This window comes from Perca fluviatilis, chromosome 17 (assembly GCF_010015445.1).
Source record: "Perca fluviatilis chromosome 17, GENO_Pfluv_1.0, whole genome shotgun sequence".
NCBI classification, from domain to species: Eukaryota; Metazoa; Chordata; class Actinopteri; order Perciformes; family Percidae; genus Perca; species Perca fluviatilis.
Genome location: NC_053128.1, coordinates 36,148,288 through 36,161,993, shown reverse-complemented (window position 1 = coordinate 36,161,993; position 13,706 = coordinate 36,148,288).

The window sequence follows — 13,706 nt, the reverse complement described above, 5'->3', positions numbered from 1 at the left end:
CTCTACACCGCGGCATTTCGACACACACACACCAAGCGCACCAATTATAACCAATGAGCCCACTTGTACTCGGAGAAAGCTCTGTATTGGGAACCTCCAACTTGCTCGAAAAACACCGCTGGCTAAACTTCAATATTTTAAAATGCAATTCTCTTCGCTAGCAATGCAGCGATCAATTGTGTCGATTCTTTTCTCGATCAATCAGCAGCCTGCAGGGTTTCACGTCACCTTCTCGTTTCGCCTCAGCTCGCCTCAGCTCCGCCGGAATACTCCCGACTGAAGCGGGTAACAGGGACTTTTTTTAAGTACTGGAAACCAAAAAGGTGAAGTAGTAGCTGACAGGGAAGCGGTGGATGTAAGTACCATGTGATGGAATAGCACCAAAAGTAAGCAAAGCTAGTGGCGGGGCTGCCGGACTAAGACAATGCATGCACTGGCCACAAAAAATCACGTTGCCCACCCTTATATAAATATAGAGATGGGGATATAGACCCAATCAACAAACGGTGGCATATTCCTTTAAGTCTAACTGTCTGTGCATTTGTTTTGTAAAATGCTCAGGAACACTATGGGCTGTGCTACAAAATAACAATCAACCCCTGCCACAGATGTAAAAGGAGATACACAAACTGACAATTGTGTAGCTGAGTTGCTGGTCCAGAAACAGATTACGATATGATGAAGAGACAAAGGTTACGGTAACTTGTAACACCAATGAACACCTTCTATACAGATGTAAAAAAAGAAAACACAAACTGACTAGCTTCTTCTGTTTGTTTTTAGTCCCTTCAGGACCTATAAAAAAAAAGAAAGAGGTAAAACAGAAGATGGCCGAAGGTAAATATTGTAACAAAATACCAATCAAACACTTGCCTTAAATGTAAAGATAACTGACAATTCTACTTGTTGTTTTTAGGAGCTCCTAAAAGGAGGAAAGCAAGAGGCTTCAAGGAAATATGTAACAAAATGTTATTCTCAGCTAAAAGTCTTTAAAGTATTTTTTAAAATATTTTGATACCAGTCCTATTTTCTCAAACTAAACACTAATGTATGCAGAATGTGTAATAACCACTGACGAGTTGGAAAATTGTCTAAATGCGAGTTTTTTAAAACCAATATTACGATTTAAAATGTGAGTTATTTTTAAGCTTTATCTTCTGTATTATTTTTCTAACAATGGCAAAACTAATAATTAGTATGACCAAGCACAACATTGAGATAGATTAAAATGTCGGTACTTTCCTACAGGCCCTGCATGTGCTTGAGAAAAACCATCAATGATAAGAGGGTGTGGTCTAGACCTACCTCTTTTCCTGTGCAAAGTGTCTGGAGATAACTGTGATTTTTACAGTATAAATAAAATTTAATAGGGGTACATTCAATGCAAAGATAAACTTAAGTCTAATAGGAACATATGTATTGATTTACTGGGTAAAAGATGTAGAAGGAGGAGTATGATGTAAACATCAGTCAGTACGTATTAAACTGTCAGGATGTAACATTGACTCGTATGTTGTTCTTGCAGAAGGAGATCTTTACCTCACTATTGCAGAATTATTACAACACGGATGTTAGAGTCCAGACCTGGGAGGCCAGGCAGGTCGTGACAGTGACTACTACAAAGGACGTCAAGTGATCAATATAAATCTGTAAACACTGCTCTGGGTGGGTGGGAGGCTGGTAAGATCATTTCCAAGTGGTGTGTAGCTACAGATAATATTAGTAATAAATCCGATTTGTCTGTATCGCTGATGTAACAAGCAGGACCGATGTCTAGCGGGGAGGATGTGCTTTGCTACAAGAGGCAAGTGACTTATTTAAAGGTGTTGCTGACAGAAAAAAGGTGTTCATAATGGGGCCTCTTCCCATAAGTGTCCCGTTGAATCTGACTGTGATGATAATTAATGACTGATAGGATGAATAAGCCTCTCCAGGGGCCTCATGTATAAACGTTCGTACACACGTAAAAGCTTGCATGCATTGGTTTTTCACGGACACTCTTGACATTGTATAAAACATTAACTTGACGTGAGAATGTCGGGGCCGTCCATAAACTGTTGAGCAGTCAGTAGATGAGAATGTAGGCCGTCCATAAAGTCTTTTCTGGCTCTGTAACATAGTGAATTCTAACTGAAAAGTGCCGAAAATCACTAAACATTACAAAATAAAGTTTCCACTACAGTTGCCTGGCATGCGTTCTGACGTTGTCCATGAAAAAACCATAATTATAACTGATACTTCCTAGATAAAATATCTTACTGGCAACAAAAGATGTAGCTCGCCGGAAAAATGTGTCTATAGGTGTCTGTGAGTCTTTGGTTGCTGAAGCTCAGACATCGATTGGCACACAGGGAGGAGCACATGGATCCATCTCCCAGAACAAAACTGTGCGGGGGGGCGGGACTAGCTCATGTGATGCGTCACATTGTCCGTTATAGATGATTGGTAGGCTGTTAAGTGAACAAGTGCTACCCGGTTCACCAAAGCGCTAGTGTTAATTCTGCACATATTTCTGTTACTGTAGTCCCTATTTTACTATTTCATTATTTCCATCCATGCGTGGGCGCAGTGGGATCCATGCGTTTGCTGTCCCCTGCCGTGGAGACGGCTGGCCTCACTACCCCTCCTTGCTTCAGTCTCCTAACCTCTCCTCCTCTTGAGTCAGGTCTCACTAACCTCTCCTCCTCTGGTCAATTCTCCACTACCTCTCCTCCTCTGCCTGCCTCTCCTCCTCCTCTGAGTCAGGTCTCACTCCCATACTCTCTCTCACCGTCCAGGTCTCACTAACCTCTCCTCCTCTGAGTCGGGTCTCACTAACCTCTCCTCCTCACTGGAGTCTACGGTCCTCACTAACCTCTCCTCCTCTGAGTCAGGTCTCACTAACCTCTCCTCCTCCTCTGAGTCAGGGTCTCACTAACCTCTCCTCCTCTGGAGTCAGGTCTCACTAACCTCTCCTCCTCTGAGTCAGGTCTCACTAACCTCTCCTCCTCTGAGTCAGGTCTCCCACTAACCTCTCCCTCCTCTGAGTCAGGTCTCACTAACCTCCCTCCTCCTGAGTTCAGGTCTCACTATTCTCTCCCTCCTCCTGGTCAGGTCTCTCAGCGCTGAACTCAGTTTCACTGAGCTACTATACACTTAATAAATAAAATAAATGGCATTACATCAGTGGAGTTCAAGCTGCTTATTATGCGTAATTTGGGACTGACACTGAGATGCATAGGTTGTTCTGTAACTGGTGCTGGCTGCCACCATTCTCTCTTTCTTTCCACTTCGACATTAAACTTTATTTTTATTATTTCTGCCATGGTTCGATTGTATTCCACGCCCAGTCACCATTTGCCATTCTGGGGCATTTTTCTTTTTATTTCTTATCCGAGATGATGACAAACCTCCAAATGGAAAAGATTTTCTAGCCTCCCACCTCTGATCAGCACCTCAACCTCAGTCAGTGAAGTTTTTTTATGTCTGCAGATGACCCGTTGTGATTGGACAAAGAATGACGTCGGGGGACGCATTTATGGTCATTTCTATATTCATTTATGGGAGACAAAGGCGGGGTGAGTCCCTCATTCATGTACCTCTTCGTTGATTGTCTGTATAAAGAAGGTTGCGCAGGACCTGGCGTACGACCGGTTTTATACATGTTAATATTTCTGCAATGCGTAGGTACTTTTCAAGTTTTGGCCTATCAGCCATCTTCTGGTATGAAAGCTGCGCAGTGTTTTATACCTTGAGGACCCAGGACTTTTAAGCGCGTGTGCGCGAGCATATCTCCACCTGACTCCATGTAAATAATCCAGGACTTTTAAGCGTGTATAGAGACAGCATATCTCCACCAGACTTCATGTAAATAATCAGGACTTTTAAGCGTGTATAGAGACAGCATATCTCCACCAGACTCAATGTAAATAATCAGGACTTTACGCGTGTATAGAGACAGCATATCTCCACCTGACTCCATCATAAATAATCAGGACTTTTAAGCGTGTATAGAGCCAGCTTATCTCCACCAGACTCCATGTAAATAATCAGGCTTTTAAGTGTGTATAGAGACAGCATATCTCCTACCGACTCCATGTAAATAATCAGGACTTTTATATTATAGAGCCAGCATATCTCCACAGACTCCATGTAAATAATCGGGACTTTTAACGTGTATAGAGCCAAGCATATCTCCACCAGACTCCATGTCAATAATCAGGACTTTTAGCCGTGTATAGAGCCAGCATATCTCTACACGACTCCATGTAAATAATCAGGACTTTTTAAGCGTGTATGAGCCAGCATATCTCCACCAGACTCCATATAATAATCAGGACTTTTTAAGCGTGTATAGGCAGCATATCTAACCAGACTCCATGTAAATAATCAGGACTTTTTAGTGTTTTATAGAGCCAGCATATCTCCACCAGACTCCATGTCAATAATCCAGGACTTTAAGCGTGTATAGAGCCAGCATATCTCCACCAGACTCCATGTAAATAATCAGGACTTTTAGCTGTATAGAGCCAGCATATCTCCACCAGACTCCATGTAAATAATCAGGACTTTTTAAGCGTGTATAGAGCCAGCATATCTACACCAGACTCCATGTAAATAATCAGGACTTTTAGTGTGTATACAGCCAGCCATGTATCTCCACCAGACTCCATGTAAATAATCAGGATTTTTAGCGTGTATAGAGCCAACATATCTCCACCAGACTCCATAGTCAATAATCAGGACTTTTTAGGCTGTATAGAGCCAGCATATCTCCACCAGACTCCATGTCAATAATCAGGACTTTTAAGCGTGTATAGAGCCAGCATATCTACACCAGACTCCATGTAAATAATCAGGACTTTTAGCCGTGTATAGAGCCAGCATCTCTACACCAGACTCCATGTAAAATAATCAGGAGTTTTTAGCGTGTATAGAGCCAGCATATCTCCACCAGACTCCATGTCAATAATCAGGACTTTTAGGTGTATAGAGCCAGCATATCTCCACATGTAAATGGGTGAATTAAGGGTTTATTTCAACCTTAACCAGAGTGGTGATTGTTGGAACAGTGGAAAGATGAACCAAGCGGCTTTTGGTAGTTTTATTTAGTTTCTGTCCAATTTGAATGAAGTGTTTTTTACGATGATAAAAGTAGTGATTATTTACATGGAGTCTGGTGGGTCCAGGTATGAAAATAATCTCCTTATTATGGGCGTAAGCTCCTTCCTGTCAGACTGTTACCTGATAGGTTGAACTGATAAACTTCCTGTGTGACCTTAACCACGTCTTTGTTGAGGACCCCTGATATATGGCGTCAAACGTGCTTTCTATTGGTCCACTGGAGGGGGCGGCATTGGGAGGCCTGTGTTTTGAAGGCGGCGTGCGTTGCCCTAGCAACAAGGGGACAGAAACAGCTGATTTCAGTAACTATAGGAACAGAAAGAGGGTGCAGCAGTGCTCTGACTGCTCCTAGTCGATGTTATGTCAATAATCTATATTTTAGGGACTGTTTGAGTTGTAAGGTTCAGAGAATGCTCGGACCCAAAACGCAGAGACAGACAGGCAGTGTTGAGTTTGAGGATTTAATCACCATCAAAAATACAACCAAAGGAGTTCTCCTGACAGCAGACAAAATCCTTCCAGAAAGCCGAGGAAGCAAAAGAACATAAGAACAGGAATATCCCGAAAAAAACTGGACTACAGGGATAACATACGGGTAGACCCACACACAAACACCCTAAAAAATACAATGAGCTGACAACAGACAGAGAAAACACGAGACTAAAGACAAGAGCTAACGAGGAAACAAGGGACAGGTGACACGAGGACTCAGGAACAGGTGAAACACATCAGGGGGATAGACAATCACAATGGTGGGAAAACACAAGGCAGGAGGAAGTAAAACCAGACATGACAAGGGGGAGAACAACAGACTACAAAATAAAACAGGAAACTGAAACATACACAACCATATCCATGCCGTTTGGTGACGTTTCCTACCATGAACCCTCAGGCAGCCGTCCAGCGTTAACGTTACATCGTTGTCATCTCAGACTTGTTTCTTACAGGACAAAATAGTGGAGAAACCTTTTTAGAAAAAAAGCACAAAAATGTGTTTTTAGCTTTTTCATCATTTTGGTTCACTTTTATCGCATTGTTCGCGACATAAAGTCCAACAAAGAGTCAGCAAAAAAGTTAGCCATCATAGAATTTAGAAAATGAAGAAAAACACCTTCCCGTCTTTTTGTGATTTGGCACAAGCCAACATTTATTGTGAGACCTAAATTGATATACAGACCGGATCAAAATCTCGAGGGGGCGAGTTCGGCCTCTGGGGGGGCTTTCGAGTTTGAACGAGTGAGCTAAAGACACTTTATTTTGAAATGATGCTACAACACATTCCCCATTCAAAGTGTTTGTGTTGAGTGTGACATCACAGGTGTTTCACCCCTCTGGTGGTCAGGATCCAGAGCTACACCGCCACCTTTCATCAACAGGAAGGAAGCAGACTTCACAGTTTCTTTCTGAATGCTTAACCCACATATATAAACACCTCTGACCTATATTAACCCTTGTGTTGTTGTAATGGCAAAAATTACATTTAAGCATGATTCACTCGTTTATCTCCTTCCCACATGATTTAGATAGAGAGTTTATTTTTTTTTTTTTTTTTTTATAACAAAGAGAGACAAAAAAAACTAAAACAAAATTTTTGTCTGAACAGATAGGGCTACAAGGTCACACACCTAAAACTATCTCTAGTTTCCCCATGCCAGTTGGGATGTAACTGGGGGGAGAGAGTCATACAGGGAGGAGGTGAGATGTCTCCAAGATGTCTCTTGTATTTCTCGGTTGTCTTCATGTGTATCAGAGAATTGTAGCATCATAATAATCCAAGTGTGCGTGTGTGCTGTCACTCTGAAGATGCATATAAGCCTGGTGTTCTTGTTCACTCATTGAATAAACCTTTCCACACTGGGCGTGCTGTCTTTTGTGAAATTTTTGTTCTTCCTATATTTGCAAATATATTTTTAATAAAATACCAAATCGAACTTGGTTTAGTCTCCTACTGTCTTATTTGTTTCACTTCACTAAACTTTGAAAAAAATACTCTGCGCAAAGGAAAGAGTTTTCAAAGTTTCTGTCACCTCTTTTAGGTTTAGCTTTGTTTCCACTACCACGGTTTTACACTTTTTGGGAAAACATAATCAATAAACCTCAATGATAGGAAATAATACCACATTTTTTTATTTTAAGAAAATCTGAAATTATTTTGACAAATAGTTACCGATTTTAGTGGATAATCACATTTTAGTTTAGTCAGGACACTGTTTAGAAACCATTTCATTGTTTTTCAAATGCTCTAAAATTGAATGAAACACACAAAATTCAATGAAAGTAGTGAACTGAGTCATTATAGTACTGCGAATAGTGTTGTATGTAACCATCCGTGTTCTTTTTCAGCAATTTGGTTGAAAGGAAACCCAAATTTCTGATACAGAGACTTCAAAAACTGGGTAAAATTTGACCCGAGGACAACAGGAGAGTTAAAACACTAAAAGTTGACCCTTGAAGCCCTTTGTGTGAAAGTTGTGTGGATGTGAGGAGGGGCCCAGAGAGAGAATCCCTTTCCTACAGGGACCAGGGATGTTACGCCACTATGAACAGAACATTAGAAAAACATTAAACTAACACAAAGAAACTTAAGATACATGTATTTGTGTACAACACGATCTGACTTCAGTTAGGTAGAGGGAGGGAGCTGCTGTACTCAACATTAAACAGCAGGGGGGTCCTCAGTGAGTGTGTTGATAAGGTGGGTGAGAGAGAGTGATGGTGAGTAGTGACTCTAGAGTCATATAGTGAGTGTGTGTGATAAAAGTGGGTAGAGGAGTGATGGCGAGTAGTGACTCTAGAGTCATATAGTGAGTGTGTGTGTGTGGTAAAGTGAGTGAGAGAGTGATGGTGTTCTTTCTGACCACGGTGGGAGATCTGGAGCAGGAGGAAGTTAACTATCTCGTTTGATTTCATGTTGTTTCCGGAGAAGGAGAACCGGAGGAAATGAGGCGTGGAAATGCAACGCTACCAAGCCATACGGCACGTCGCTATGACGCCAGCCACGCGAAGGCAATACTAAATCTGCACGGAAAGGGGCCAGCGCCGAGGTGGCCAGAGGTGAGTGTACCATGTAATGGAAAACGCCTTTAACTTTTAACTTTGTAGTACTACTCTAGAGTAGTCCCCCATGACCCCCCTCCCTCTAATTCTAGGGGGAGGCTTTAACATGTAAATGAAAAACGCTGAGAGCTATATAAATGTAAATCAGGGGTAGCAGCAGGGGGAGTTTTACCCGGGGACATTTTTCTAAAAGGTATTAACTTCATTTTAAGGCGGGGACACACAGGGGCCGAAAATCAGCCGATCTGACAGTCTGGTGAGGTTGGGTGACTCGAGTCTTAACTTGACCTTTGTTGATCTGAAATGAAGACAGATTCAAGCAACTACCCCACACACACACACACACACACACACACACACACACACACACACACACACACACACACAAAAACACACACACACACACTATTTCTCTCTTCATATGTTTTCAGAAACATGTTTCAGTGAACTATTTTAGTCCAATATGAGATCGGATTATGTAACAAAACATTTAAATTTAAAAAAGTTATTTCAACAATTAGTTTTAATCAGGCTTTGCCACAAGGGTAAAATGTGCACTCCATGCAAACAACATCCCAGTCTCCTGAGCTCAACCACTGAGCAGTAGTGGCGTGAATACAGGAGACCTTTCCTTTGGTCTTGCTTAAAGCACAGTGATGTGTTAACTATACATCTCCCAGCAATGTGCTCCACAGGCAGAAATGATGCTGGGTATGACATGTCTGTTCCCTGCAAGCACCAAACTTCTATTGGCTTTCCAAAAAATATCCCAACCGTTTGTCTTCCTAAAATACTGGCAAATTCAGCACCATAGTCACATGTCCATGTCATGCGAAGCTGTTGGCTCTGCTGAAGTTTCCTCATAATCTGGACTTCAGTTGTCGAAGTGCTAGTAAACATGTTCTAGACAGGTCCGGGGTCGTATTGTGGAGAGCAGCAACAACATTAGCCCCCTGATCTGATACCCAGACCACATTGTTCATTACTGATGCCTCAAAATCAAGCACAGAGGCCTACTGCTGCTGCAACTCTTTATGGATGTTGTCTCCTGTTTTGGCCTCTTTTGGGAAACTTGTTTGTCCAGGATGACCAATCACAAACATATACTATAGGCACGCATATTTTACATAAGAAGAGCCAACTATAATTCTACATAAATATGAAGAACACAGACACGGTTTTACAGGCAAAACACAATCCAGTCGCGCTTCCTAAAACAGGAAGAAGCTGGCAAAAATAGCCAACGCTGTAAATGTTTAAATCACAACTCTTATCAATATCTTCCCCATCAGTCAGGACCAAGATCTGACCATAATACACTGGTTGCTCTCCATTATCGTTCATTGCTTCAGCCTTTTATTTCAGTTGTAACCCTGGCAGCGGGGAAGAGAGTGGGAGAGCAATTACTAACAAAATATAAAAACATAATTCAAACTGATGTGTCGCATTGGCAACACACAGCTTAAGATGTCAACAAACAGCCTATAAGTAATTCCCTCTGCTGAAAATCTATATCTTTAATACAAATTTGACATCAGATTGGAATATTTAAAACAACTCTGGCACACTTATTGCTAGTGTTGATTGGTTGAGCTAAGTTGTTGACTCCTGATCTACACAGAGAGTCAAAGACCAGCAGGGTTATCATCACTGAAGGAAAGTGTTTCTTTAGTGCAGCACTGAGAGATTATATTTCATGTGTGCTCATCTTTATAAAAGATGACCGTCAGACCTCAGAGTGCAAACAACTGATCCTGTTCAACGTTTTCTTTAAGTCTCTTCCTGTAAAGGAACGCCCAACATGTTCTTTAGATGGATGACGTGTGTTCTGCTGAATAACATTTCAGAGACTCTTTCCTGGTTGCATAATATTGGTTAGTTTGCATGTTCACATTATACATTCAGATGGTATGTTTATACATACAGTACAGGCCAAAAGTTTGGACACACTTTCTCATTCAATGCGTTTCCTTTTTATTTTCATGACTATTTACATTGTAGATTCTCACTGAAGTCATCAAAACCTATGAATAAACACATATAGATTATATACTTAACAAAAGTAGTTGAAATAACTAGAAACATGTCTTATATTTTAGATTCCTCAAAGTAGCCACCTTTCTTTTTTTATTAATAAGGGAAAAACTTCCACTAATGAACCCTGACAAAGCACACCTGTGAAGGTAAAACCATTTCAGGTGACTACCTCATGAAGCTCATTAGAGAACACCAAGGGGGTTTGCAGGAGTTATCAAAAAGCAAAGGGGGGCTACTTTGGAAGAATCTAAAATATAAGACATGTTTTCAGTTATTTCCTTTTGTAAATAATTTGTTCATACATTGTTTATGCTTCAGTAGATCTACAATGTAAATAGTCATGAAAATAAAAAGGAAACGCATTGAATGAGAAGGTGTGTCCAAACTTTTGGCCTGTACTGTACAGTATGCTGAACTATTCTATTAAACTATCCAACATTATGAGAAGAACATTGACTGTATTTCCAGCTGAAGCAGAATTAAAATGAACTAAACACTGTGAGATGAGACCAGGATTAAAGACACCTCTTCACTACATTTCAATGCATGTTGCATTGAACATTTCAATGAGCAGCACGGTGGCTCAGTGGTTAGCACTTCTGCCTCACAGCAAGAAGGTTCTGGGTTCGACCCCAGGTCGTCCCAGGCCTTTCTGTGTGGAGTCTGCATGTTCTCCCCGTGCTCACGTGGCTTTCCTCCAGGTGCTCTGGTTTCTTCCCACCGTAAAGACATGCATGCAACTAGGACTACAGTTAAAAATTAGCCAACTGGCTAATACTAGCGCATTTACAGAAATGTTGATTAATGTGCATTGTCCTAATATAAATAAATAAATCTTCATGTGATTGTTTGTAATTATTAAAGTTGTTGATTGTCTTGTGTATATTGTATTCTTTTCTATTCATGCTGTTTTAATGTAAAGAACTTTGGGTTTACTTCTAATGAAAGGTGCCTTACAAATAAAATTGACGTTGTTGTTGAAAGGTGCTATATGCAAATTTATGTATTGTGCCAAAAGTTACCTTCCTCGTTGATTTTGATGTTACATTTATAGAAAGGGTGTGAGTTTAACAAGAAATAAAGGGAGTTTACTTATTGTAATTTCCAAAATCATTATCATTCAGAATGATCAGACTCATCACCAAATAATAACTAAAGATATCCTGTACGGATCAGAATTCTGTTCGAGATGATGTCTTTATCAGTTGATAAAGTGTTGATTATTCTGAGAAGAAAAGAGTAACCGGCACCTATAGCAATCAACAAAAAGACCCAAAGATTGGATGAGTCCTCTTCATAAAAGCACTCCATTCTAATGTAACTGTGCTGATTGATGGAACTCATTTAGATTAATTATTAATTATACTATTGCTGGAAAGTAAATGTTGATATTGGGTCTGTTGAGCAAAAAAACATAACTCCGTTATACAGACCTGAAAACACACAGCATCTGCAATTTAATATCACTCAAAGAAAACTGGTAACACTTTTATTCCATCTACTTACTGAGCTTTGTCCACCAGAGGGTTCAGAAGCAGGGCGGTAGGTTTAGACGGTGCAGACACTGTGGCTGCCCTGGGGCTGGTGGTCTGGGGTGAAGTAGGGGTCTGTAGAGAGACCAGGGTCTCCACCAATGTGTTGGTCGGAGAACAGGCCTCAGATTGCCTCCTCGAAAACACGTCTGTGTTCAAAGAAAACTCACGTTAATTTCAAAACCGTAATTTGCTATACATGCCCTCGAAAAGCAATGGTTGCCGGGTATGGCTAGGTATTGTTCAAACATTTGATACCAGTACCGGTTCCAATACGTGACTTCCGATACCTGATTCTGAACGCCAATTTTATAAAATCCATTTTAACAACAACATAAGGATGTCCCGATCATACTTTTTGACCCCCCTATCAGATCCTAAAAATAGGATCGGATAAAGTTTCCTGCTGGTTTCCTCACTAAAACCAAGAAAGTGGACCACATCACTCCAGTTCTGAAGTCTCTACTCTGGCTTCCTGTGCCTCAAAGAATTGATTTCAAAATACTTTTACTGGTTTATAAATCACTAAACGGTTTAGGGCCAAAATACATTTCTGATCTGCTACTACACTATGACCCCCCCAGACCTCTCAGGTGGTCTGGGACAGGTCTGCTACACTATGACCCACCCAGACCTCTCAGGTGGTCTGGGACAGGTCTACTACACTATGACCCACCCAGACCTCTCAGGTGGTCTGGGACAGGTCTACACACTACTAACCCCCCAGACCTCTCAGGTGGTCTGGGACAGGTCTACAACTATGACCCACCCAGACCTCTCAGGTGGTCTGGGACAGGTCTGCTACACTATGACCCACCCAGACCTCTCAGGTGGTCTGGGACAGGTCTGCTACACTGTGACCCACCCAGACCTCTCAGGTGGTCTGGGACAGGTCTGCTACACTGTGACCCACCCGGACCTCTCAGGTGGTCTGGGACAAGTCTGCTACACTGTGACCCACCCGGACCTCTCAGGTGGTCTGGGACAAGTCTACTACACTGGACCCACCCAGACCTCTCAGGTGGTCTGGGACAGGCCGCACACTACGACCCACCCAGACCTCTCAGGTGGTCTGGGACAGGTCTCACTACACTGACGACCCACCCGGACCTCTCAGGTGGTCTGGGACAGGCCTACTACACTATGACCCACCAGACCTCTCAGGTGGTCTGGGACAAGTCTGCTACACTGTGACCCCCCCAGACCTCTCAGGTGGTCTGGGACAGGTCTGCTACACTGTGACCCCCCCAGACCTCACAGGTGGTCTGGGACAGGTCTGCTACACTGTGACCCACCCAGACCTCTCAGGTGGTCTGGGACAAGTCTGCTACACTGTGACCCACCCAGACCTCTCAGGTGGTCTGGGACAAGTCTGCTACACTGTGACCCACCCAGACCTCTCAGTTGGTCTGGGACAAGTCTGCTACACTATGACCCACCCAGACCTCTCAGGTGGTCCGGGGACAGGTCTACTACACCTGTGACCCACCCAGACCTCTCGGTGGTGTGGGACAGGTCTGCTACACTGTGACCCACCCAGACCTCTCAGGTGGTCTGGGACAGGTCCGCTACACTATGCCCCACCCAGACCTCTCAGGTGGTCTGGGACAGGTCCGCTACACTGTGACCCACCCAGACCTCTCAGGTGGTCTGGGACAGGTCTGCTACACTGTGACCCACCCAGACCTCTCAGGTGGTCTGGGACAGGCCTGCTACACTATGACCCACCCAGACCTCTCAGGTGGTCTGGGACAGGTCTGCTACACTATGACCCACCCAGACCTCTCAGGGGGTCTGGGACAGGTCTGCTACACTATGACCCACTCAGACCTCTCAGGGGGTCTGGGACAGGTCTACTTGTTGTCCCCAGAGTCAGAACTAAACAGGGGGAAGCAGCGTTCAGTTTTTATGCTCCACATATCTGGAACAAACTCCCAGAAACCTGCAGGTCCGATTTAACTCTCAGTTCTTTTAAAT